This window comes from Hesperophylax consimilis, chromosome 18 (assembly GCF_061612785.1).
Source record: "Hesperophylax consimilis isolate HC1 chromosome 18, BYU_Hcon_1.0, whole genome shotgun sequence".
In the NCBI taxonomy this organism is placed as follows: Eukaryota; Metazoa; Arthropoda; class Insecta; order Trichoptera; family Limnephilidae; genus Hesperophylax; species Hesperophylax consimilis.
Window position 1 is genome coordinate 12,579,943 of NC_142853.1, and position 24,209 is coordinate 12,604,151.

General features: G+C 32.2%; 1 protein-coding gene across 2 annotated transcripts in view; it reads right to left on the minus strand.

Annotated features, from left to right (window-relative positions):
• Positions 1–24,209, minus strand: part of Sema2a (Semaphorin 2a) — a 1,027,416-nt gene that overhangs the window by 351,832 nt on the left and 651,375 nt on the right. Inside the window, exon 1 of one of the 2 annotated variants that reach the window (XM_089642320.1) lies at positions 8,206–8,732. The exons of the other annotated variant lie outside the window; for it this stretch is intronic. The gene's annotated coding sequence lies outside the window, so the exon portion shown is untranslated. Of the gene's footprint in view, positions 1–8,205; positions 8,733–24,209 lie in introns of those variants that run through there. 2 annotated transcript variants of the gene reach the window in all.

Sequence of the window (24,209 nt, forward strand, 5' to 3'; positions counted from 1 at the left end):
TGTTTAATATTTTGTACAAGAAATCATTTATAGGTTGCCTCACCTTATGTTGGACAAATCTAAAAAACCTCATTTTCGCTTTCTATTTTTGTTTCACCAAACATGACTCAAAAAATTGGATACCTATCAATATCAAATTGTCAATTTTCAAATTTGGAATAGTCTACATTCTTTTTGAAAATTGAAATGCACAAAAAGCATTATTTTCATCAAGGTAGGAAATGAACTAGATATGGACAAAAACAAGGAAGCATTTTTGTAATTGGCTATTTATCAAAACCAACATAATTCAAGCAATCAAAGCTTTAGTTCATAAAGCTGGTCGTGAAGTTAGATAAATTGACTTGCGTCGTTTTACCAAGACCCTTTCAGAATTAAGTTTAAAAGTCAATAAATCCAGTCGTCTGTGTTTTTATCTTAATTATTTTGACAGTGAATAAATTTCTTCTCGAATTCACGCCTCCTTGTCGGTAGCCTAATATTAATTTTAAATTTGATAGGAAGAGATATTGAACGACCTATTATTTAACCGAGTTATAATGGTACGGTGATGTTGGACCTCAGCTCTGCGTGGGAGGAGTGTAGTAAGAAACATTGATTAACGACAATTTTATACGAATTCGTTTATTTTATTTTTTTACTTAATGTTTATTTATTTATTTATTTGTTAAGACATACACAGTACAATAAGATACAGTTAGAAATTTTTTAGTTATTACATAGTTGTAGTACCTATTACGTATGTCCATAAAATGTCATTACGTAATTTCGCCTGAGATTGTTATAAAAGGAAGGAAGTGTGTGGATAGATAATAATAAATGAATTGAAAATAAGAATTATAATAAGCTCACGAATTGTAATTGACTGTTAATACATAGGAGTTTTGAAAAATGATGTGAAAATATTTTTGAAATTTGTCATGCTAAGAAATTTAATAAGTTAGTTTTGTATGTTAGAAAGGAATCATGAAAGATGTCTAAATGTAGTAATTTTTCGTAATGGGTGTATGTTGTGATTGCGCGAGTAATTACTGAGTTGTTTGCTGCATTGGTATTGTTGGCTTCAATATGAAATAGTGTAGTGTGCCTGGTACGCCTCGTTGGAACATTTAAACCAATGACGGATAGTAATTCGGGACTATCTATTTTATTATTTAGCAGATTATGTAGAAACAACAGGTCTGACAATGTGCGTCTTTTTTGTAAAGTTAACATATTATTTGTAGTATTGTTGTATTTCTTGAGTAAATGTTTCGAAAATTTATTCTGTATACTTTCTACTAAGTCTATGTATACCTTATATTGAGGATTCCATATTGTGGAAGCATACTCCAGTGGACTTCTGACCAATGAACAAAACAAAATTTTCAGAGTCTTAGCACTTTTGAAAACTTTGCATATTCTTAATAAGAAACCTAGCATTCTGTAGGATTTAGAAATAATGTGTTCAATGTGCTTGTCAAAAATTAATTTGCTATCTAAGTAAACACCTAGATCTTTACACGTAGACATAGGTTGTAAAGGTTTGTTATTCAAGTTGTATGGATAGATGATTTTGTTTTTATTTCTAGTAAATGTAATCGAGTGACACTTAGATATGTTTAAGGACAATAAATTTGATTCACAATATACGCACAAATTATCAAGATCGCTTTGCAATTCCATACAATCGGATAAACAACGTATAGCTTTATAAATTTTCATGTCATCCGCGTATAAAACAAAGTAACTATTTTTAAAGCATACGGAAATGTCATTTATATAAATATTAAATAAGAGTGGTCCAAGATGCGATCCCTGGGGCACACCTGAGATGATTTCCGTTAAGCAAGATGCAAAACCATTGACAACCGTGATTTGGTGCCGATTATTGACGTATGATGCGATCCATCTATAGAGGTCACCGTGAATTCCTAGACCTAATAACTTTTGTAAAAGAATATAATGATTAACACGGTCAAATGTTGTAAAGGAGGTCGATCAAGATCACGATGAAATCAAACGACAAACAAATGAAATATTGATCTTGGTTTTATATTGCATTTAAATATCTACATATTGTTTTCAAGTTCAAGAGTTGCATAATCAAAATGAGGGGATTGTTTACAAGACATAAAAAAAGATCTAAGATTTTTTTAAAATTAGGTTCCAGTTTATTTAAAAATATTTTTAACAAAAGATCTTGTAGCAGAATGTTTTTCAGAAATTTCTATACTTTTTACATTAATATTATAATACAAGCGCTGTCTGGTTTTAAGGTAGCGGTGATCATGCATTATTATTTATAAATTAGTAATTGAAAATTGTGGGGCAGATTAATAAAAGGGCTGTAGGAAGGCCTTTATTAATGCGGGTCTTGAAGAGGCCCGGATTGTATGAAGGAAGAAAAACAGATGCCGGTAGCTCGTTCCACATACGAGTCGACTTACACAAAAAAACGAGTCAAATAAGCGGCTCGTTCTCATGAAGCCAACGTGAACGGGTTTTCCGCTAGTATTAATTATGACAAAATCATTTTAAATATAAACACTTTAAACTCAAGTAAGGAATTCCACATAAAGATTGGTGCTAGCAAACAAACTTGTCGGTTTTAATATTAAAGTTAATTAGCAAAAATTCTGATATTGTCATTTATGAACAAATTATATAGAATCGGCCCCAAATGTGACCCTTGGGGCACGCCGTTCAACAAACATTAATTTTAATACGTTATATCGTCGACCTACGAATCGAATCATAAAAAATGCTTCCTTTACAATATACGAACGCCGTTGAATAGATCAAATTATTATGCCTAAATGCCCATTTAAAAACTGATAACGGATATAAACATGATACCATTTTTTCTAATCCTACAATACACTCATTCTGAAGTTGATTCTAGAATGCCATTGTGCTGCAAAACTTTTCTATTTCAAAGTTTAAAATTATTAACGTGCATATAATTGGATGGCATTGTGCACCACTCTATATGGAGATTGTATTAAAATATTATTTCACTACGAAACAGGTACGGGTAGTGTGTAACTCCATGGGAATAAAGGTTGTTATTTTCTCGTGCGAGGATGCTCTATGCCTCATCTGTATAGTACAGAGATTGTCAAACTGTTATTGTTTATACTACCTACAAACATATGTAAGTTATTTATTCGGTAGGTACTAAATCTTACCAATTTTCACTAAGCGTGCTTTTGCAGATTGATTGCTTCAGCTCATAGCCCTTGGAGTGATTTTTCACAAAAACGGCGCTACACAAATTATCCAATTATTATCATAAACTCTTGACTGTGTGGTCCGGCTAAAGGTTTTTTGATTTTACTTTTTTCAACATGGGTTTTAGAAACATTATCAAAATTAGACATAGTTTCTTGACAGTGAAATGCGTATTCACGAGACGGATGTTTTAAAAACAAGGCATTCTAAAATTGTATTTTTTTTAGTTAGTACCTAAGACAAATTTAAACAATATTAAAATGGACATTCCGTAGGCGAAAGAGAAATAAATAAATTTAAATAATAATTCTGTCGTTGCTTTATAAGCGCCAATTCCAGTAATCGATACATGGTACATATCTTTTTGAAATTGAGTTGTCTTCCGAATTGTAAAAGATTTTTTTAGAACACAGGCCTTCTGAAATTTTAAAATCTGATATCGACCTATTTAGAAGATAGCCACATACCTAATTGTAAGAAGGAACGAATCGATGTCCAATGTTTTGGTGGGATAGTAGGTATGTATGGCAATTATTTATTTTGTATTAATTTTTACTTAAGGTTATTAACAAAATCATGTACACTACCCGAATCACTAGACAATATCTGTTCTGAGCCGGGTAGCAGGCTGTTTATGATTGTTGAATAATGTCTATGGTGAGTTCTATAAAAAGCTATTCATTCAAGTCTCGAACTTATATAAACTAGATGATCTTACAGATTAAGTACAACTGTTAAATTGTACATAAGAATATTATATACTGTAGTGTTATTATGTTCGCATGGGTAACCTGATCACGGTCCGAGTTGAAATTGATACGGAATAAGTTCTGAAACTGGTGCGGATAAAGCGGGACTACCTGTGAATTCATTATTGCGAGTTCTTTTTCTCTTTTAGTGAGTGCTGTTTAATCCGGTTAATACCTGCGCTAACTGCGAAGCGATGAAGTCTTTATTATAATATGTTAAGTTAAGTTGTGAAAAATGTCATTGAGAGCGATTCTTTAAATGGGTTATATGAAAAAACGTGTTTTAGCAAAAGGGGTTTGAAAAAATTCAGGTTTAAATCATGTACGTGATCCATTTATTTTCAAAGAAAGAAGATAGTAGGTATGTACAGATATTTATAATGACACATAATGTTACATTAACAGGGTAGACGCAAACATTAATTAAGAAGCTACGGGGGTTAGCCGGGCCTAGGACATTGTGAGGACTAAAATGGAACGTATTTAACTTTTTGTTTTGCACTAGATATAAATATACAAATTAACTCATAAATAAATAACTTTGTACACCCAATATTTAATCAAAAAGGATCGACATGTTTGAACGAAAATTAACAAATTTAAGAATTTACAAACAATTATAGACAAATAAGTATCTACATAGACAAAATATTAAAGGCGGGGTTAATTAGAAGAAAAGTTATTTAGTTTAAAATGATGCCGTGGAGTGAATTTGCATTTTTAAAAATTTTTTACAAAAATTAATGCTTAATCTCAATGTTATCAAAAAACCATTAGAAATTAACATACAGATAAAAATAAATATTATGCTGTTTGTAGAAAAATTTCTTGGTAGGTTAAAATTTAAAAAATGGTTCATCAAGAACTGTTTTTTCAATGAATTGTAGTTTTTCTCTTTGGTTTAAATTTTTGTTTTTCGGAATTTCGATTATTTTTTTTTCTCTTTATTTTCGTTGAGGGTTTATTCCACAGATTGGATGTTTTGACAGTCCGCGACATGTGTAATAGAATATGTGAACAGATGATGTGCAATAATATTTTGTAAAATTTTCATCAAAATTAACAAAACATTATTCGAATATTATTGCAAATGGAGTGAAATAATAAATTATATACTTTTCACTAAAAAAAGGATTTGAGTGAAACGGAAGATTAAGAAATATTTTGTCGACTTTGCGATCATCCTAATAAATATACCTTAATTTATATAGAAATTAAATTAAGTAATTTTTGTACATCAATGTTATGAAAATCAATAATTTATCAAATTGAAAAGGTGCCTAATATAATATCAGTACCTAGCTATCGCTGGATCGCGTGGACAAAAATAACACAGGCCTGCGACCAAATTGCTTTCTTTAAAATAATGGGTGATTCTTATGTATTTTAGTGCGCTGAGTTCAGAAATGCTCCCAGTTTTTTTCCAGCACGTAAGAATTTTCCGCAAAATGCATTTTTCTGCGGGATTGCCTACCTTAAGGCGTATATTTATGAATATGCCGAAAAAAGTTGTTTTTCCTATTCGGCTTTATAGTTTTATATCAGAAACTATGAAATATGATAAAAATTAGTATATTTAACAGTATTTGTTGAGATTTGGAACTTCATTCTCTTGGTACAGAAGCAGAGAAAAACAATTTGAGCCAAATTTTTCTCAAGATGGCAAACTTGTGTATTGTTCTGATGTTCCCAAGTTGATGTCAATGTTTAACATTCAACATGTGTCAGATGATTAGAGGCTTTATTTATTTATTGACTCATTGAAAAGAAGTTTAAAAGCAGTTTTGCTACATAACGGCAATAAATATGCTTCTGTACCCGTGGGGCACTCTGTGCATCTAAAAGAAAAGTATGACAACATGGCTTTTGTACTTAATAAATTGAAATATAAGGAGTTTGGATGGCCTATCTGTGGTGATCTCAAAGTCATCTCTATGGTGCTTGGACAACAAGGTGGCTATACGAAATTCCCCTGTTTCCTATGTGAGTGGGATAGCCGGGCAAAAGCACAGAACTGGAGCCAAAAAGTGTGGCCAACGAGAACTTTGAAGATTGGAGAAAATAATGTTCACTTTGAGTCTTTGGTTGATCCCAAAAAAGTGCTTTTACCGCCACTTCACATCAAGCTTGGACTGATGAAGAAGTTTGTCAAGGCATTGCCAAAAGATGGCAAAACGTTCAAGTACCTTAAAAAGAATATCCCACTGTCTGAGGCAAAGTTAAAGGAGTGTGTTTTTGTTGGTCCGGACATTCGGAAACTAATGAAAGACAATCAGCTTGAAAAGGTGATGAAAAAAGGTGAGAAAGAGGCGTGGATATCATTTAAAGAAGTTTTGACTAAGTTTTTGGGGAACAACAGGACCAGGATTATGAAGAAATTGTAAATAAAATGTTGAAATGTTTTAAAACCTTGGGGTGCTCCATGAGCTTGAAATTTCACTTTTTGAACTCCCATTTGAATTATTTCCCAGAAAACCTTGGTGCAGTAAGTAAGAGCAGGGCGAGAGGTTCCACCAAGGCATCAAAGAAATCGAACGGAGGTACAAAGGACGATGGGATGTGAATATGATGGGAGACTACTGTTGGCTGCTCCATAGAGAACTTCCAGACATCCCACACAAACGGAAAAGCTCAAAACGGAGTTTTGAGGGAAAAAGATGTATATTTTATAAAGAATTATAAATCTTTATTGTATACACATAATATTTTTATCAAATTGTATTTAAAAATGTAAATAAACCACTAAAAATATATATTTATTTTTCATTACAAAATGCATTTTTACCTATATGTACTGCGGGTTTTTCATAATTTTCATTTTCATTTTGCGGAAAATCCCTACGTGCTGAAGAAAAACTGAGGGCATATTTGGACTCAGCGCACCAAAATACATACGATTCACCCATTACGGTGAAAAAAACTATCAAAAAGTGTCAATTTGCAGGCCTGTGTAATTACCCATTTTATTTAGCGACCATGATGTGATTTTGCACTAAAACTGCCCTATACAAATCATCCAAATAATATCATTATTTAATATTGAAATTTGAAGATAATCATGGTTATTACAATTATAATTATGTTGCGTCGTGAATATCAACTAACAGTCAAAATTAAAACCAGTTAAAAAAATATTATCGATTACCATTTTTTTTAAATGTTTTTTTTGATCTATTACTAACGTAGAAACGTTCTTAATCTATTAGCAATCGCTTTTATTGGTACCTTCCATAAAACATATTTTATAGGTAGGTAACTGAAATTGATAAAACACAAAATTAAATAATAAATATATCGAATAAGGTGGTTTATAATTGAATTTAGATATTATCGAAATTCAAAAAAATAATGGTGAATAATTTTGAATAAATTTTGTTGACAAGCATAATAAGAGTTAAAAATTAAATGTAAACAAAATTTATAATCACATTCAGGTATGCAATGTGTGTGTTTAACTACTAGGTACTTATGAACATTTTTTACCTCAATGAGGTCTAGTTCATAGTTTGATAATTTGTATTGAAAACATTGGTAATTATTTACTAAGCCGAAGTAATTTTAATGGGAACAGATTGTGGAAATTACACTTCGTTTCAACTTAATTACTATAAGAAAAAACTATTATCATCGAGGGAGAAGGGAAAAGAAAAAAAAAACATGGACTAAACTGTAAACTAGGTAAATTTTTGAATTCAAATTGACGTTTTTTAAAAACTTTAATGCATATTTTATGATTTACCCGCGATGACAATAATTGTTTCTTATTACTACCTGAACCCGGCGTTACTGGGGGTTATCCTTAGGAGATACAATGAGGGTCTTTTCTGTAGACCTTAAGATATACAATTACTAACTACATTATTTTTTATATATCTCATAAGGTTTAGCCAGCGTTAGTAATGTAAGCGCCCAAGAGTATTTTTTACGACTTGATTATAAAACATCGACTTTTATCTACTTTTTATAAATATATTATGTATATATTAAACATATAAGCCCTGCGAAATAAATTCTCTAAATAATCGCGAAAACCTTACCGTTGTGTAGTTTAGAAGAATTAAGAGCACAACAGATAGACGCGGATAGCGACATTGTTTTATAATATTTAGGGATTAGAGAAGTGTAATTTTCACAATCTGTAACTAGCAAAATTGGGACAATTCAGTAAATATTTACCATATTATTTTTTTTCTGAATAGACATCAAAAGACACTGTGAAAGGAAATCTGTAAAAAAATCTTACTGTTATTTTTCTTCAAGAGCCAAAGTCGGCGCTCAAAGATACGGACGAGGGATCCTCTGTTGTATAGAATTTTGATGGATCTATGTTTATCTGACTAAATCGGTCCAACTTTCATCCCGATTTCTCGATCTGTCTCACAACACGGGGCTCAAAAATAACAAGCCGACGATTTCAGAGCTGTGTATGCAAAACAACAGAATCGTCAAAATCACCCACGTTTCACTGCATTCTCAAGACAAAAACACTTTTCGGAACCAATTCTTTGAAATGTAGATTCATAAGAGCATTTTAAAGTTATTTTTCCAATTCAAAACACCGGGGAATGATTGAGAAATGCAAACGTTCCTGCATTTGTTTGCATTTGGAACATCCGCCACAAAGCTCAATATATCGTTTCAGTTTCAAGTTTTTACAAAAGCACTCGATACGAAAGTATTTCCGAAACGGGAACGCCGGACATTGAATTCAAAAAGCCAACACGGATAACATCGGGATAACAGAGAATCGCGCCGGAGAGCTACACAACCACCCTTAGCAAAGGCTGGAATGCGACTGGCTCGACAAAGTTTTCAGGCATGGAACACGAACCACGCTTCCGTGCCTCTGTATTCTTTGTATGTGTGCATTCCCGGCACTCTTACACGCAAAGCTCCACGTAAATACACAAACAAACGCGCGTACGTATACGTATACGTCAAGTATATCTGCAGGTCTGAAGCACGTTACCCCCATAATGCGGGCGAGCGAGAGCGCGATAGAAACACGCCTTGTAGATATGGGTATATCAACACCGGTGAAACAATGAGAGGAAAGAGGATGGATTGACTATTATCGGATTGTGTGCAGGTGAGGACGTATTATTTGTGATTGGGTTTTATGGTTGAAATAAAGGCTTTGAGCGAATTTATTTTAGTGAAATTATATTATTTAAGGATATTGGCGAAATTGCAGAAGCTTTGATCTGTAAGCTCGAGCTTTCTCATAAATAAGCTAAATTATTCTGCATAGGTTTTAGTTATAGGTAGTATTTATTTTTGATACTTATGATAGAATATGCTCCTTCTGAGAAAATAATATGTGGCCTAACGTAGTTGTGCAAATTAAGTCAAAATTTGAATTGAGTGAAAATTTTTTCTGCAAACTAATTAGGATAAATTTGTCCCAGCTGTAATTTAAAAACTAATCGAGAAAATTGCGCTTTCTAATATTTTTATTGTTATTCAGTTTTATTCGTACAACTCTATTTAATTTAATTTTTTTACATTTAAAAATCATAATATTAGCTACTATCAATAAAAAAAACGATTGTTTATTCACAAACAAGTTCTGTGTGCAATTTATTAAAATTAAACTGATTAAAAGTCATTTCATTATTAAAATTAAAATTTTGCAATTTGGTTTATCGTTGTTAATGCTCGTCATAATACAGGATGTCCAGGGATAAAATGTGCAAACTTAGGAGGTGATTCTACATGACGGAAGAAGTAAAAAAAAAAAATAACTTTTTCGATATTCCAACAGAAATATTTTTCCTTAGAATTCTTTTTTACCTAAAACTACATTAAAATATTAAAATGTATATCACGTGGAATCACTCCCCCGAAGTTAGCACACTTTATCGATGGACACCATGTATATAAGTATATTGAAAGTTCCTACCTACCGACATTAAAAATGTGTGTTTATCAAATGTTACTATATTTTTGATCATATTTATTTTATTATTATGTAACACTGAATCATTTTATAGCATTATTTCAATATAAAGCAGAATAATCTTAACAGTGTGATATTTCGTTATATTTGTAAATAACTATCTATGACGTTCCTTTGGATATTGTATGATGTTTATCCTTATTTTTATCTAGTATTTCGGTAGATATGTACATAATATCGTGATAGCGTATGAATTTCCTATACTTTAAATATTTTTAAATATGTTTAGTTAGTTATTATTTTGTAGTATCATTAATAGGTGCTGGGTAGGTAAGTACTTACATACGTACTGTTTTTTTTTAAAAATAAATTATTAAATTTAAAAAAAATTGATAGGACCGAGAATTGAACCCCGATAAATTACAAGGAAAATAACTATGCGGATCATTACACCACCAAGTATTGTAATAACGTTTGCATAAATTTATTATTATCATGACTGAAAATATAAATTACAATTATTTTTAATTTTTAAACGTTAGAAACTAGATGTTACGATTTTGAAATGTCTTTCAAAATGTCACCTACAAACGACCGAAATTACATCATTGTTTTATTAATGAATGTTTTTATGGTTTTGCACTAGGATTAACGTTATAAAGTGCGCTATATTGATGGACTACCATAAAATAATTTTATTATTGATAGGTACAGTTTTATTATAGGTTTGCGTTTGATCGCGTCTGCAAAACGTGGTAACCATCATCAATGAAATATTTAATTATTTATTTAACAATGAAATGCCACATACTCTGTTATAGCCAGCCATCCCTGCAGCACCTTGTAAGGTAGGCCCACCCGAGCAAGGTAGGTACCGGTTAAAGAGGTAGGAACTGGGTACCTACCTGCAACCTACAACCGCGATCATTATAAGAGGCGCAGGTATCAAGATAATAACTCAATTTGACGTTTCGCTCCATCGTCCGGTCTCTCCTTCTAAAATTATCCAGGGCGAGAGCTGATGTGTTATTAGACAAAGGATAAGATGGGACTATTATCTTCTATCTCTCTCTGCTGTACGTGCCTACTTAAACTTCACAGTTACCCCTTACTTATAATCGTGGTGTAAAAATTAAACGACGCGTTAGGTCGGAATATTGAAAAAAAATGACTTATTGCCATAAGCCGGACTTAAGAGGAACAGCTGTAACTTGTTACGTTGAATCTAAAATTTATCGTGCATTGATTCTAAATTATGAAAGATGTTGTGTTTCTATTATTTAATATTTCATTATACTCAAATAGATCGTTGGGTAAGATAATTTTTTTTAGTCATTAATATTTACATACAAAAAAAAATAAAATGCAAATCAATATAGTAGCGTATATCCGAATTGATATTTGGTATGCCTTTCGTTTAAAAAAATAATTATTCACTTTATTCAAGCGTAACAACCTCAAATTGTAAAAAGACAATAAAAATATTAAGGCGATGCACTACGTCGTGTAATATTTTAAATTGAGCCGCTATCAATAACAACCCTAAGGCTAGCGCCACACTTGACGGAAATTCAGTCGCGTATCTTCCGCTGGAGTCAATCCGTTACCATACGTTGCAGCCACACTGAATATTCAGTGGCGGATTATCAGTCGACTGCCAACGCTTATACAGCGTGGTCGTAATGTATCCGATAGAAGTGATAGCTATTTATGAGGCATTAGAAGAAGAAAGAAAAAGAAAGCGTAAATATTGGGTTCATCCCATAAATACTCTTCGACTAGAAATTGGGCAATTTCATACCTTGTATATGCAACTAAGAAATTATCCAGATAAAGTATTCGAATATTATCGAATGTCCATACAATCATTTGATGTATTGCTGAATTTAACGAAGGACTATATTACCAAGCAAAATATGGTAACGGATTGACTCCAGCGGAAGATACGCGACGGAATTTCCGTCAAGTGTGGCGCTGGCCTTACGTAGATGGCAATAAGGTTTAAATTCCCGCTCAACACCATCCGCCTGTTTTGATTTATGCAAGAAAAAACATTGCCAAAAAGTGCCTTTTATTTTATTTTGTGGATATTCAGGCATAAATATTTAAATTTTTTCTATCATTTTATAAATAACTTAATTTGCCACATTGTACAATCAAATCATAACCGAAAATAGGTTCGTAAGTAGGAGATTTTGAACTTTAAAGCAGTTTTCATAGGCTTTATACATTATTTTTTCTGGGCTTATAAAAAGATTTATCTAAAAAATACTCGATTATTTAAAAGGCCAAGATTCATTCTACTCGCAGTATTTAATTAAAGCATCTGAAACATTTCTAGGCGACCAAATTTTCAAACCAAAAACAAATGATTTTGCATAACTACGTATGGCATCGCCTTAAGTTAGCAGTGTTATAGGACGGATTAGGATGTCAGAATGAATACCAGATAGCAATTTGGCATATATAAATCAACGTTGAACCGGCGCGTAAGAATCTAATCTGTTTTTATAAAGGAGTTTGTTTCTCTTTGTAGAGAAACTGTTCTAGAATGGAACTCAAATTCGTATTTATAAAAATAATAAAGTTATTAATTTTGAAGATAGTACAATTAGTACTTTCTTAATAAAAAACACTGCACAAGAGTCCCAACTGTCCGAAGTCAGGGGACTAAGGTATCTGCAATTTTTAAGGTAGTGTTTTATAAGAGTGAGGCTGAAGAAGGGAAGGTTATGGAGAGCGGGAGGGTTTGAAAGTACCTGGCTATTCAGGTATGGTCACCAAACACGGCTAAATCCATTTCTTGTAAGGTTTATATTTTGATTGCTGGTCTTTCAACAGGGCGACAATTATAATATAAGTACCTACTGAAGTTTTAAAATATTGTTGATAGATTTAGTGCGAGTAGTTTAGTGTCACTTTATTATCAGGTGATTTAGGTGAGGAAAAAATAGATCTGTACAAAGAGTCTTGTGTCAAGAATTTTTTAGCATCATGAAAATTTGATCGTAATTTCTTATTGATTTTACAAATGCGTTGTAAATTTTAGAGATATTGTATTCTAAGGTTCTATGACTGTATTTATTTAGTTATCTGGGCATAACATGTCCATCGTTTGTAGTTAGTCTTCTATTGTGAGTATGTTCCACTTTTGATTTGTGGATGTTACCAACATTTGATCTGTTCGTTTTGTTTCTTAAGGCAATCTTATGTGGGATTCTGATCCCGCCAAGATATACGCAAAGTCTTACCTATTTCGGACGATTGAAAATCGCGGTATTAATAAATTGTTACTAACCTTTGATATCTGCAATCTGCAATGCGACTAGTTGTACCATGAGGACGTGAATCTTACCTAGAAAAGAAAAAAAAAACAATCATGAAGTTAATGTTGGCCTTTTTAATCATTTTTAAATACACCTTTTAATACTTATTGCATGGTTGCAATGGCGATTTTAAGGGAGGGAAATTACGTAGCATAAAAGATAATAGCGTTCGGAGAATACATTGCTGGAAAATATAACAATATTATTTTCACCATCTCTTCTTTCAATGTGATGTAAATAATAAGTTCTGATAAGTGGAGGCCAAAAAAACTTTCTAATTAATTAATTAAATTAAATAATAAATTAATTGACTTAAATAGTAAATTAATAAAATAAAATAATAATTTAATTAAATTAAATAATAAATTAATTAAATAAAATAATAAATTAACTTTATTAAATAATAGATTAACTTTATTAAATAATAAATTAATTTAATTGAACAATAAATTAATTTAATTATAAAATAAATTAAATTCTAATAAATCTAACAAAAATTCCTAATAATTCTAATAAAAATTTCTTATAAATCTAATAGAAAAATCCTAAAAATCCCCCCCCCCCCAATTTCTAACAATCAGTTTTTAAACCATCGGCAGTTTAAAAAATTTGAATTAATTCATTTTTTTACATTTTACCGAAAATAAAATCAATGCGATAAGAAATTAACAGAATTAAAAAAAAAACAGAATAATATACTGGTCCAGTTTCTTCACGACCTAAGATTCTTGCTGCAGAGTCTCCATCTTCTATCTTCGTGTCACCTGTTCCTATACTTCATTTTACTTAACTTTACTTCACTTTATTTTTGTGATATTTATATTTATTTTAATACCTGCATAAACTGTAAAGCGCCCCTCAGGTGATATCTCACAAAAGCGGCGCTATACAAATCATCCAATAAATAAAATAAAATAAACTATACAATGAAAACCATAATATTATAATATAATATAATGATAACAACTTGGAAATTCATAAAATAATTATATAAATAACCACGTATAGTTACTCACGACATGTCAGAAAAAACCGTTATTTGGTATTGTTATATTTATTCAGCTCGCAATCAATTGTTTCACAAATATTATCATAAATCATTAATTACTTTCTTATTCGATGAAGAAACCATATTGATTCCGAAAAATGGTGTTAAAATAGTAGTTAAAATAAGGTGTTATTATTTTATACATATTATTATTTTTAGAAAAGTTACACCGCAAAGTAATTTTACAAATATTGAAGAAATATTAAAAAGGGTATTTACCTACTCGAATATATGTAGGTTTTTAATATTTTTTTTAAACGAAATTGAAACTAATAGAAAAATTGTGCCAAAAAGTAATTTTATAATAATTATTGAAGAAATATTATCTTTATTTACACAACACGGAGAAGAAAAACATAGAAAAACTAATAATTATCTTTTGTCTTTATTTTTATAAGCGAAAAAATACGCAAACTTATTTGTATAGTTTAGTTTTCAGAATTGTACGAGTTAACTTATCCGGTTTCCGAGTGGGCGCTAACGAACGAATCACGCATTTCCGCGAATGCATCACCGTGTTTGTTAGCTGTTAAGGCTCGGTCACACGGAGTGATTTCATCGCTGCTACGCTGCTGCGGTGAGTGATCGTTATTATTTGTTGATTCCATGTCCTATTTGTCGAAAAATTACGAAACAAACAAAAACATAAAAAATAATAAAACAATAACTTGACTAATATTATTGTTTTATTTATTATTTTTGATACTGTGCGATATTCGCGTAGACTATCAATACATGGGTTAGATTATAATGGTTATAATCTTGGCAGGTATGTGACTGGGTAAATTAACGCTCTGTTCGCTGAACCAAAAAGATAAATATTCGCAAATGTGACTTACGGAAGAGTTGATTGTGATGTTCAATGATATGGTTGTTTTGGTAGCGTTCGTATGGTGGAGGAATTCACAGGCACTCGTAAAAGATTGAGCTTATTATATCTCTGGCTAAAATTCGAAATGACACATCGGTTGTTTTATCGGTACGGTGTTTTGGTCAACTGTCATTAGATGACAGATTAGACGGCGCCGGCGCGGGCGGCTAGATTCAACTCAAAGCAACACTGCGCAGATTCAAAAATAGAGCAATGGGAATAAATCTTACGCGAAATAGATTTTCAAAAGTAACTAAAATGTTAAAGGAACAAATTTGGCTAACAGTGAAACAGATGTTGATCTTGAACGCCACAATATTTGGACATTAAATTTTTTTAAAGATTTTTTCAATGTGGATGAGTGTTTCAGGCGAACAATTATTGCTTATAAAAATAATTGTTATCCTTTGTGCTATGCATAAATAAAATCTTGTCTTAAAAACATTAATTTATCAAAAAAAATAATAATAATAAATAACCTGTTACCAAAATATTTTTCAAAGAAAATTACGTACAAAAAAGACGGACATAATATAAGGTCGTCCAATGAAATGTCAAAAAAAGACAAAGCCACTATATTTAACAGTTTTCTTTTCAAAGGAATGCAATATAATAATGCGTTGCCGAAAACTATTAAGTCCACACCAATTGGGAGATTCAAACTTTTTGAAGCTACTTAAATATTATGTAGAAGCCAAATTATCGAAAAAAAATTAAAATTTAATGATATTTGCATGTAAAAATATTTGAAAATTTAAATAGCGCTGTTTACGTAAAAAATCACCACAAGTACGCTGTGAATAATAAATAAGTAATTTGTAAAATTGTACGTAGAAATGGCTAAAATGAAATTATTAAATATAAAAAATATTTCAAGAGGCCACTTGACCAGCAACTATGCCACGTGACTGCCAAAATCTCTCGTTATCGCAACCAGAATTGAACATGTTCAAATTTAATCGAATCGCGCACCATGTTTAAAATTTGCTGATTGAGCTACTCGTACTAGCGGTGAATACCTTGTCACGCGTAGCGATTTCTTCGTTTCTGTATAAATATCAGCGATGAAATTGTTCCGTGTGACCGAGGCATCACAGCCTGCAGTTCGATGTTAGTAGCTGCTGCAGTTTTCTAGAACTTGCATAATTAACGAGATGCAATATTCTGCATGAGAGGGCCTACGTTTGTTAGTTTCAAAAGGTTTGTGCAAATTCCTTGAATAATATTCCATCCATATTCTCATCTGGTTTATTTATTGTGATGCTGCTATCCACATCTGACATATTTTTCAAATTAAAAATAAAAGAGATATTTTAGTTTTAAAGTCCCGATTGCACGGAACAGTGTTCCTCTTTGCGGTTCCAATATTTGGAAAAGTTATCAGTCGGTAGCAATAAGAGGATGAGTTATTTTTTTATTCATTGATTACACTTAATGTAGTTCCACTTTGCGTGGTCTAACATAAACAAAGGAATATTTTAATTAGCACTTCTTATACTTATTGCGTAGATATTTGTATTATTTTCTTTGACTACATTTTTAGTTTCACTACGCTATACATTTGAATTCCTTTATACAGTAAAAAATTCTGTGTTTTTATATTTACGACCGCAAGAATTGGGTTGTTCAGATCTGGTCGCTAAAATTAGCCACTTCTATTTCAAACTCTCTTTCAATCTGAACAAAGGCATTTCACCAAAGACGATGCCGAATAAATGAAAAAAAAAGATACAAATGACTCAATAATATTGGGTATGTTTTTCTGAAAAAAACGCTAATGTATTTTCGAAACATCCAATTTCGTAAAATCAAAGTGATTGGCGATTGCAATAGCAGATGAAGTGTTTACAATTAAAAACATTTATTGTAAAATACAGGAATAATTAAGTACACGTTGCGCGTGAAAGTTGTTATATCTACCGCGATAAACTGAAGCACATCATATACTATGATTTGTATTATTATTTAATAAAAATAAACTGCAGTACTTATATTATGACCTATAGTTCGCACGGAATTTAAAAGGAACAATATCAAAAGAAAATAACACAGAACTTATCTCATTTATTGTAGCCCCCAGTTCACCAAGGTGTATGTTTTTAGCAATAAGACAATATCATCCCCTTTAAAGTTTCCGGCGCGTTCATCATTTGATCAGACCTGTTAAAAGTTGAGATGGTGTTTTTAATGTTGTTTTAAAATGAATTTCTCTGCAGGTGTTGGAGTTGCTGAGATTTTACACATGGGGAAGATATAACCTACATGTAATGTTTTGTTGAAAATTCTTGTTAAGTTATTTTCTTAAAATATTAAATTCGTGAAAAGTGCAATGGCGAAAAATTAATATTAGTTAGGTTAGGTTAGGTCATGTTAGATTAGGTTAGGAAGATAGCTGGGTTAAATAATTGGATACTTTTGGCATGGAATTTTGAATAATTTTGAAAAATGTCGAATACCCTTTAGAAGTTTGTGAAATTTTTGTTGTGCGAACATTTCACGTTGGGAATGGGTACCATTTATTGCACAACCAGCACTTCTGCCATAGGTCACTCAAATTATTTCGCTACGTTCGGTGAATTCACAGGGATGCCAGGGTTATTTTCCAGGTTTCAATGGCGAATTCTTCTGTCCACCAGTTACGTGGCGAACCAGATCGGTAGATGATGGTTTAGGGAGACCCTCTGATCTCTCCAGTCGGTCTCTAGACCCAACGCCTTGTATCGGAGTGATTGGGTTGGATTCATACTGCACTCCTGGACAAATGACCCCAGATTCCTACAAACCGTTCATAACGTTTTCCTTCTCAAAACATATCTCCTTTGTTTATTTGAAAATACCCTCCATACAGCATTCGTAAAAATTACATAGGTCCCAAAGGAAATCCAGTGTGGAGAGGCTATGAAAAAAAATACTATGATTCCGAATATAAAGAAGAATGGGTAAGATCAGTTTTAGGATGTATCTGATGGCTGTTTTGAAATACGAACTTAATTTTTTTCCACATTCAATGATATAGAATTTTTATAATAATAAATTTATAATTATTTTTATAAGCAATAATTGTTCGCCTGAAACACTCATCCACATTGAAAAAATCTCCTGATAAAAAATACATGACGCCAACGGGACTTATAACCAACATTGTTGGCGTCATGTATTTTTTATCAGGAGATTTTTTCAATGTGGATGAGTGTTTCAGGCGAACAATTATTGCTTATAAAAATAATTGTTATCCTTTGTGCTATGCATAAATAAAATCTTGTCTTAAAAACATTAATTTATCAAAAAAATAATAATTAATAAATTTATACTTTGTATTGAGCCGTTATTTTAAGAAAATCACTTTAATGGGGCTTTACAAATATGATAGGATCTATCCAATTAAATAGGATTAGATACGTTTAATATAGATAATATGAAATTATCAATATTTATTTACAGACTTTACATTAAATTATTTACAATTGTTGCGGAATGTGAAATAGAATGTATCCGATTGTACGGATTTGCCTGTCTGAAAAGCTGAGTTTGAATGAGTCTGTGATAATTCTTTAATACTTTAATTTATTTCTGGCTTTAGGTCCTAAAATGAAACACCAAAATGAATTTTTACTTGTGCAGGATTTTGAAACCTTTGATCTCTGGGTTCTGTCTAATGCAGCGATGACACGAGGACAGTACAATACTGTTTTGCCACGACTCTGGACTCACAGTACAGTATAAACAGTTGAAGATAGGATAGTGAATTATAACACTGTCCCAGAGATAGACAGGCAAGCCATCTTTGCAGGATAGTGCCTTACCCATACCAAAGGGCCCGGCCGCGTTGCCCGCGTGTAAACGCTTTTTGACAAGACAGTAGGACAATAGCCGGTCGCTCCGCTCGTACGTGTAGCTTCCGCGCATTTTTTCGTCTTAAAGATGTCGTGTAAATGAAATCCGGAAGAAATTATTAAATTTATATCGGTGTATAGTAAACACGACTATTTATTGCGCATTGATTGCCTATATCATAGGGATAAAAATAATAATTTAATGCTTTGTAGATAGCGTCACAAAATTCAGGTACAAGCAGTGATATAGTGGCTTTCGACACACAAATGTATGTTGTAGGTATTTACTCACTCGTAACGCGCGTTTTCGTGTATTCAAGCGTTCCGCATTTGAACTACGGTAGAATTTATTTATATATATATACGCCTAAAAAGGCTTTTAGATAGAAGTGATACATGATGCAGTGTACATAGGAGAATATGTATTATACAGGAGATATTGACAGTAAATAGATGTAATACATTTTAAAGAAGGTACAAAATACACACTTGTGAAATTGTGATTACAAGTATAATGAGGAAATATTAAAAAAATATGAAGCAATAAAACGTAAGAGTAACATAAAGTAAAAAAAAAGAATTACAACAACACTACATATAAGACAAATCATTAAAACTAATTTACCAACGCTACTCTAATTTGTAGGATTCAACAAAGTGTTGGTGTAGATTATACTTAATTCTATATATGGAGTCAATAAATAAATCAATAGCACCCCCACACTTGTTGCCCAGATCATGGATCCTATTGGTCAGTGAGTGTGTCTGATAGTTGGTCGAGTATGTATTACAGAAGAATGTTATATTTTGTCTTGTATTCCTAGTCGGCACATGTAGTTTAATAGTGGCAAGGATGGCAGGACTATCAATTAAGTTGTTAATGACTCTGTGTAACACAGCCAGGTCTGAAATAATTCTCCTGTCAGACAGTGTTATTAGATGCAATTGATTCATCAAACTGACATAATTAATGGGAATTCCGAGCATAAAATTTACGTACTTAAGAAATTTGTGCTGAACTCTTTCTATGTTATTGGAGTGAACTTTATATAAAGGGGACCAAATAGGTGAATAATACTCCAATTGACTTCTGACTAATGAAATATAGAGGGTTCTCATACAATCTATGGACTTAAAATCAGTTAAAGTTCTGCAAAGGAAGCCAAGCATCTTTAAAGCCTTATTAGTTATATAGTTGATGTGTTCAATGAATGACAAGTTTTCATCGAATATTACACCCAAGTCACGAATATGTGATACTGGTATTAATTTAATATTATTTAATGTATATTCATGTAATATATCATAACGAGTTTTGGAAAATCGTATTACTTAACATTTCTGAATGTTCAAAAATAAAGCATTTTGTTCACACCATTGATGAAGTTGTTCTAAATTACTCCGTAAAATTTGACAATCGTATGCATTTCGTATTCTTTTATATATTTTTAAGTCGTCGGCAAAATAGCAGAACTTCTACATCATTAAATTGGTCAACAATGTCATTGATGAATAATAAGAAAAATATTGGGCCGAGGTGGGACCCTTGAGGAACCCACTTGTGGCCTCGAATATATAAGATTGTATAGAATTAATCTTTACACTAAGCACCCTATGGCTAAGATAACTAACAATCCAACTCAATAATTAACCTTTGATGCCCAACAATCGAAGTTTTTAAATAAGTATGTGATGTTGAACCTTATCAAAAGCTTTACTAAAGTCAGTGTATATACTGTCCACTTGTTGTTTGAGACCCAGAGATTCAGATATGTAATTTTCATAAATCATTAAATTACTTAAGGTAGAGCGACCTGTGATGAAGCCATGTTGGTTAAGAACAATAATGTTGTTGATAGGTTTTACAATAATATCTAGGACTAATTTCTCAAAAACTTTCGGTAAAGCAGACAACTTGGTCTATAGTTTGATATATCGCTTTTATCTCCTTTTTTATGAATTGGGGTTAAATAACACTGTTTCCACTGAGCTGGAAAAGAACCAGAACTTAAAGAATTGTTAAAGAGTTTATAAAGAGGATATATCAGACTACTAACACAGGTTTTGAAAAATATTGGAGGAATACCATCCGGTCCAGCAGATTTGAATTGTTGTATTGTTCAATTGTCCCGCTTTGCGCAGTCGTGGTTGTTCACGAAACAGGAACAGGACACTATTTTATTGTCTTCTGTGTTATCTTCATGTTATTCCGGCTCAAAGAACCTCACTTTTCTACAAATGAGAACGCCCTTCAATGTTTCTATCACCCTTAAATAATTGAAGTTGATAAAATTTTAATGTTAAAAAAATCCAAATCACCTCCAACTAATTAGATACTCTAGCAAAAGTGCAGTACCCACCGCAAATGCATTTTATATTTTGCCGGGGATAAATCAGGCAGAATTAGTCGCACAATTAGTGCAGTAATGATGATGACGGTCGCCTGATGCATGGCCCCACAACGGCGTGACGCCCGGGAGCCCATCCATCTGGCTACACGCCACTGGCGAGAGGGGACTTTTTGCCCCATTGCAGCATGTGTTCGATGGATCGCTCTCTCCATGTTGCATTTGGACAGGGAGGAAAAAAATGTAAATAGATGCAACTCGAAAAAGTTGTTTTTAATGTTATGTGGATAGCTCGGTACCTATATATTTATTATTTTCATTACTATTTTGTACCTGTATCGTCAAATTCCGAAATTCGGTGGTGAGAATTTGTGTGTGATATAGATTTATAGATTTCGATAGCTAGAGAAATAATGTGAAAGAAATATATAGTGCCTATTAGAATCAAACACAACTTTTTGGGCTATTTGTGAAGTGATGTGATATTTTTCTGCAAATTTCTGAGTGAAATTATTCTCGTTCAATAAACTTTTTACTTTCAAAAATTTAACGATTGTAATAATTCAGACAAACAATAAAGTAAGTACCAACATTATTTTATTACATTTTAAATTTTTGACGGCGTTCATTCGAAAGGTAAAATTCTGCCTCTAATTTAAATAATTTACAAAAAAATTTAATATGAATGTTGTAAAAAAAATATATATTTTTGAAAGGCAATTATCCTCAGATAAATATTTTATGAATACTTTCAGCTTCACAAATCCCACAATTAAAATAGTGCTTGATTTGACGCTATAGTAAAAGTTGTTTAGGTATTTTAAGTTTGAGGGTCATTCCTTATCGTTAAATAGACCCGGAATTGCCCCTAGTTAACGAAAAAGTCGTTCATTTTAAGGTTGAGGGCAATTCTATATCCATAAATAGAATCGGAATCGCCAATAATTAACAAAAAGCCGTTTATTTTAAGGTTAAGGGCAATTCCTTATCCTTAAATAGAACCTGAATCGCCCATTGTTAGCAAAGATGTCGTTCTTTTTAAGGCTGAGGGCAATATTTTATCCTTAAATAGAACCGACATCACCCACAGTTAACAAAAAAGTCGTACATTTTAAGGTTGAGTGCAATTTCTTATACTTAAATAGAACCGGAATCGCCCTTAGTTAATGAAACAGTCGTTGATTTTAAGGTTAATGGCAATTCCTTATTCTTAAATAAAATCGGAGTTGGAAAAATATTAGAAAACCTACTAATACCATCAATGTAAGCGGAAAACGTTTCATATGCATTGATCGAGAACTTTTAGCGGAAGAAACCCCGACGCGATGCGCGACGCCCGGGCTCGGGAACCTGACGCATTCGACCACTCAGTTATCGCTAAATGAACAAATCGATTCATTTTGAAGCATTGCACTTCATGCTGCACTCGAACATACCTTATTGTTGGTACGTTATATTGGTTTATATTGGTTTACATAGCCCATTCGACAGCCAAGTTGTGCATTCGATAATCCAGTCAGCTGTAAAGTGATGTACTATGAGCGGTGTGAGCTGCGAGTACGAGAGGAGTATGGAGATAGCGGGTGAATGGCACACACATCAAAGCTAATTATAATCAGCGTTTATTGCCGTAGAATCTCCATATGTGATTGCGCCCGGGCGGGTTATTCACTTGGTTAGTTGGTTTACGGCGGTAAGTTTACCATTTACCGAACTCGCGGCTCCATTGAAACACGACAAATGGAAGCGGAATTAGAGTGATTAAACAAGGACGATAAGAAGATTCTAACTATGTATACTATATTCTAACGAGTGTTTCAATTATTTGGGTGAAGGAATTTGAGGAAGATTTAAAATCGAGTTTGAGTTAAGACCCCGAATTCCGAATTTCTACCGAATTACAAAGTAGAAAATTATGGTCCGAAAATTATAAAAAACTCATCTGTTTCTGTTATTTAACATGTAGTGGAAATTAAGAAACTCACAATTTCTTTAAATGACATCAGACATACTTGTCAGGAGATTTAGTCTCTATTTTAAATAAATAACGATTCTTAAATATTTTCGCTTAATCCCATTAATAATAATGGTTTTTTCGTATAAGTGCGCTGCCTCTAAAATTCATATATATATTATAAATATCTATCTTTCAAATCATCTTCTTCTTCTTTTCGAACATTATTAAAAACATAATATTATGTATTCATAACGGAATAAAAACACATTTGTTGATATAACTACACTTACACATAAAAAAATGAGATAAATTAATAAAAAGGCGATACCATACGTAGTAATGCAAAATCGTGTGTTTTTGGTTTGAAAATTTGGTCGCCTAGAAATGTTTCAGATGGTTTAATTAAATAGCGCGAGTAGAATACATCTTGGCCTTTGTCAGTCTTTTTATAAGCCCAGAAAATAATAATGTAAAGGCCTAGGAAAACTACTTTAAAGTTCAAAATCTCCTACTTACGAACCCATCGGTTATGATTTTATTGTGTAATGTGGCAAATTAAGTTATTTATAAAATGATCGAAAAAAAATTAAATGTTTATGCCTGAACATCCACAAAATAAAATAAAAGGCACTTTTTGGCCATGTTTTTTTCTTGCATAAATCAAAACAGGCGGATGGTGTTAAGCGGGAATCTAAACCTTCTCGCCATCTACGTAAGGGTTGTTATTGATAGCGGCTCAATTTAAATTATTACATGACGTAGTGCATCGCCTTAAAGACATTCTCAATAAATGGGGTAAAGCCGAACAGTAGGGAAAGAAAAGAGATGAGAAATAGGAAGTTTGTGAAGCACCTGGCTAACACGGCTAAAACCACTTCAATCAACGCAATGTTTCGAATATGAATGGTGGATATTATAAATAAACTGTACATAATTCATACGTGTTTCGATTTTGTGAATAAAAT